Source organism: Oryzias latipes, chromosome 2 (genome assembly GCF_002234675.1).
Source record: "Oryzias latipes chromosome 2, ASM223467v1".
Lineage (NCBI taxonomy): Eukaryota > Metazoa > Chordata > Actinopteri > Beloniformes > Adrianichthyidae > Oryzias > Oryzias latipes.
Genome location: NC_019860.2, coordinates 24,156,293 through 24,161,611, shown reverse-complemented (window position 1 = coordinate 24,161,611; position 5,319 = coordinate 24,156,293). Strand labels below are relative to the sequence as shown.

General features: G+C 41.3%; 1 long non-coding RNA gene across 1 annotated transcript; it reads left to right on the top strand.

The window, feature by feature from the left end:
• The first annotated feature begins 696 nt into the window (after positions 1-696).
• On the top strand, positions 697-2,331 carry LOC101165122. The gene is made up of 3 exons (XR_002872050.1): positions 697-811; positions 1,188-1,338; positions 1,702-2,331. It is a non-coding gene; the product is annotated as an uncharacterized LOC101165122 (long non-coding RNA).
• The last annotated feature ends 2,988 nt before the right edge of the window (positions 2,332-5,319 follow it).

Here is a 5,319-nt window from a genome sequence, read left to right as displayed (position 1 = left end):
CTCAGCTGTTGTCATGGTAACCTGTCCCCATCACCACTCAGTCTCTGTTCCCATTAGTGGATTGAAGTTAGGCTGTTTTTGCCAGTTAAACCTCTCTCCTCAACTGTTCATCTAAGATTCTCATTCAAGCCGTTAAACATTCCATGTTTTTCATCCATTACCAGTTTATTCATCTTTTTTATTCATCTTCTAAATAGTTGGATCCTTCTCCATTTATCCAAGGATTCATATTGAATTTTCTTTTTCATGCATTTTCAAATCTTGTCTTTACATTCATATTCCATTTAAACCTTAAGATGTTGAACATTTTTCATATATTAAGAGTTTTGTTCATCATTTTCAATCTCATTCATACTAATTAGATGCTTTTCCACTTTTTCTTCAAATTCTAACACAATGGGAGTAGAAAGGAACCACACAAATGTTGTCAGCCAACAGTACTACAAAAAAACAACACAACACATAACCCAGCACCAAAAGTGTGCTAAATCTAGCCCACCTGGCATTAGCTCCATCAGCTGCCCTGCCCCCTACCACCTTATTTGAACATGTGGCAAGTAGGCCACGCCCACTAATTATGAGGCTTGTGTTCATTTGGTGGCGGTGCTTTAAAAGCCCTCCTCCTCCCCGTTGGGACATGAACTTGTGCTGTGCCATACATCAAGGCATCGGGAAGTGGAACGGGGGTTGGCAGGCAGCTCCCTGGACACGAGAAATCGGACAGACTTTGACGCACCTTTGGCGTGGCTGCAGTAGTCTGCAAGCGTGACGTGACTCTGTTCCCCTAGATCCGCCCTCCTCTCAGTGACCGGTATGTTAAACTGGCCTTCTTCCTGCACATACAATTAAGGCTCCTGCAAACCATTTTTCTTTTTCTTCAGGAAGGTGTTTCAGGCTGCACGCCCTTCTCTCCCCGCAAATAGGGGATTAAAGCTGCTGCTGTGCTTTGATTGTTTTTAACCGTGATTTCTGTCCGGGTCCCACCCCCGCCACGACGGAACTGGTTGGAGCGAACGCACAGCTCGCGTACTAAGACACCTCTCGTTGCTGTGGCGTCTCACCAGACTGTGGACGGCTCCCACCAGCCGATCAGCGGTGGTCGGGCGGCCTACCAGCGCCATAAAGGCATTTCTATCTGTATCTCTGGTCTTCACTTCCCTTTCTCTGATCTGCATCTGTCCCTGCAGACGTTTCCTGTCCGTCTGCTCTCTATAAAGAGCCTGTGAGATCTTCAGAGACTGAAGACCTTCAGCAGCTGACGCCTCAGAGGTCCTCCTGCCTGAACCAGCGTGGGTCCAGCATCCCGTTCTGAAGCTCCTGAAGAACCAGAGACTGTGGGTGAGACCATCAGCCATCAGTTCACTCTCCAGAAAGTCTGGAGTTCCTTTCAGACCTTTCAGTTTGAGGGACTTTGAAAGTGTCCTTAGAAAACTGCTTTATCTGCTGGTTCCTTCTTCTGAACGGAGACAGACAGACGTTTAGAACAGAAGGTCCTGGTCCTTCTTTGGGGATGAAACAGGGAATTCCAGGAATGTCATGGTTTCTGCAGAAACGCCATCCATCACTGTGATCCTGGTCCCATTAGGATCTCTAGACGTGTTGGTTTCTGCTAAACGCTTTCTGGAAGAAAGTGTTGAGGATCTGCAGCTGCTTTGGTAGAAAAGCTGAAAAACCAACAGATGTTGTTGTTTCTGCTTCCAGGTGACCATGAAGATCCTGCTGAGCTGTTTGCTGATCCTCATGCTGGTTGATGACTCATCTCTGGCTACATATGAAAGCTTTTCCTGGAAGCACGTACGTGACAGCATGGAATTGCTTCACTGTCACCAAGAGATGGAAGCAATAAACAGCCACATCAGCGAGCGGAAATGTAAAGATAGCAACAGTTTCATCGTCTCTTCCGATTACAGAGTTAAACAAATCTGTATAGGTGAAGGAGAGCCATACGGAGACAAAACACTGAGCAAAGGAACGTTCAGGATCGTCAGGTGCGAATTGGCGCCAGGAGCCAAGTACCCCGACTGCCAATATCAAGGCAGTGTGCTGACTAACAGGAAGCTGTTGGTCAAGTGTGAGAACAACCTGCCTGTTCACTTTCATGGTGACAGAGACTAACCTGGATTCTGATGTCTGTATTCCTGAGGCGACAGTGAAATGTCCTGCTGACCTTCTCTGAATCCCACTGAACATCTGGCTTTACTGCAGCAGAGCCGCTTATCTAGATCAGCTGATCCTGTTCTGTGCTGCTCACAGTTTGCATTCCTGTACTCTGCTTGCTCCAACTCCAAACAAAGAGGAGTTCTGCTTTCATCAATAAAAGTATCAAGTTGACTCACAAGGACTCAGTTATTGACCCACATTTGGAATCCTGATCAGTTCAGAACTAGGACTTCTGTAGAGCCAGTATCTCTGGTCCCAATGATGGATCAATAAACCTGCAGGAATGAGTCTAAACCTTTAAACTCTGCAGAAAGCTGTGGAGGCTTAGAATGACCTCACTTCCACTAACAGATTACAATCCTGTCATTTCTAATGGAAACTTTCCTTTTCTGATGGAAACATGTTTGACTTCCACCAACAGAAAGAAATGTCCTTCAAATGTTTCAGAAACTTATTCCCACTCTTTGCTCATTTATGTCCATAAATGTCCATTTTCTAACTAAATCCCACATGTTTCTTTATTTTTTGGATGTCAGACTAAATGTAGAAAAACAAAAAGCTCTAAAGTCCATGAATTTGTTCTCAACATCAAACTGTTTCAATGTTAAATCTGTGATGTTTGATGTGGTTTTAAATCCTCATTGTGTGTTTTTTTCATTCATACTCTGGTATTTTAGTTCATCATTCCGTGTTTTAACATCAATGTTCCATACCTGATGCATTAGAGTTTCAGGAAGGGCGCCCTCTGCTGGCAGACTGCAGAGCTGCAGCTGCTGGATGTTCAGCTCCACGGAAATACCCGATCTTCTCCGAATGTGGCCGATCCGGTCTGTGACGTCACGGGACTTTCGTTTGACTTCTGGTCTTCAAGGAAAACTAAAAAAAAAAAAAAGTCTTGAAGGAAAACTTGAACTGAGTCAATGTTCTCTTTGACAAGAATGTCTGATGGTTCCTCATTTATTGTCCTCACTTGATGAAACAAGCGCGTGTCACACGGAAATTCCTGCACACCTTCATTCCCACAATCCTTTGCGAAAATTTATTTTTACAACTTTATTGTACAAAATGTAATTGCATCACAAAACACAATTTTACAAACTAAACTTCTGGGGGGTATTCCAGAAAGCAGGTTATGCTAGCTCCCACGGTAAGTTTGAGGCTAAGGAAGTTGATAACCTCAGCTTTCTGTTCCAGAAATGGAGGTATGTTTCAGGGTAGGTCAAGTTGCCATGGCAACTCATGCTCTGAACATAACCTGGTCTGGAGCAGGTTTAGTTGAAGGTTAGTTTGTTGTCAGAGAGGTGAAGCAGCATGGCGTGTCCATTTGAAGATGATTTAGTGGATGAAGAAGCTCAGATAATACTTTTTCCACCATGAGAGGGTGATAAGACCATGTATGGATGTTGGAAAATTAAACTTTTTTACTTTGATCTAACTTAATTATTTGCTTCAGTTAAGATAAATCATTTGTTTGTTAAGTCCGTTTAAAAATAACACACAGTTTTCAGACAGTTATTTTACTTTCATTCAAATTAATTAAATTAAGTAGGTGTAACGTTGGTCCTGCTGTTAGATCGGCACCGCAAAGGATTATGGGATACCATTTCCTTTGCCTGTCTGGACGAATTTTTGTTTAAGTGTGGGTTTTTGACCAAATGTGTTTAGTTGTTTAGCTGTTTTACTGTGTTGTGCCATATTTTGCTGAGTTGTTTATTCCTACTGTGCTCATGTCTCTGCACCATGAGGAAGAGTGAAGGAGAGGATGATGACTTTAAATTGCACCCCTGCCGGTGCTTCTTGTAATGACATTGACGGAAAGTTCTTTAATGAAGTTTTGCGCAACGTGCTCCCCCCCCCCCCCCTCCTTTTTATTGTTTTGAAAATGAGCATATCTGCCGGCTCATACTTAGACATATGAGAGATCAAGAAATATAATTAATTAAGATGGAAAAAATATTAATTGAATTGGAGTAATATGACATTTAGTTAGATAAATACATAAATTTCAGTTGTATAAACAATTATTGAGTTTTATAGACGTAAGAAATTATGTTGATTAAATTTACTCGATTATTTGTTACCAATAGAAGTAATTCATTTAAGGTGGCAAAATTGGATAAGTTATATATATATATGAGTCACAGGGAAAATGGAAATAAGATCAAAAACTTGTGCGTTTACTTTGTCTGTTCTTACTACTACTAGCTGAAACTCTTTCTTTTGATGATGCAGCCATATTACTTTTTTGATGGACGTATAATCTTCATACGGCGTCATTAAAACCTCACACTCTGTCTCACTAAAGTGTAACGCTTTCTTTTTTTCCACGCGTTTCCATGGTGACTCCAGAAATCGGCGATCTATTGAGAATTTCTTTATGTACCGTGCATTAACCCCATTAACCCAGGGTTACCAAGTCGAGCGTAATTACGCCAACTCATATCCGGTCTTTTGGAACCGACAGACCCAGAGTAAGCAAGTTCAGGCGGATTTCAGCCAGAGTTCAGGCTTAAAGTCAGGCTAGTTTAAACATGCTTCCTGGAATACCCCCCTGATATTCCAGGGGAGCAGACATATAACATGTATTTACATAAAAACATTCAGGTTTCTACAACTTTCATATAAACATACAGCTTTCTGATTAAGACTCTTGGAGATGTTACTGATATACATTTATATTTGTTTGATTAACACAGGAGAAATAAATAGAAGATGAAGAAAATTTACATTTATGAATATAAAATTTACCAAAAATAATAATAAAATTGAATATGAGTTTTTTATTCGAGTTCAAGTTTTTATTATGAAAGCTAAAAATGATATATTCAAACTTAAGTAAAGTTGGGCTGAATATGATGTCTAATAAATTGTAAACACTTTTTTTTTTTTACCTTGTCCTGTCCAACAGCTGGGCAGACAGATGAGAGCTGAGGGCCTCATGTGTTGGACATATTTTACTTTAACAAGAGGGGTTATTAATCTTCAGACAAACCAAAGGTATGTCTGAATAAACCCCTTTTGTAATTGAGGCCAAACTTTATTAATTTCAATCATGTCTGAAAACGGAAAGGAAAGAAGGGAAGAAGAGAGAGGGACGTTAGAGAGAGGGGGGGGGTAGGAGGGTGATAATAGGAGGGGGGGGGGGATAAGACCATGAAG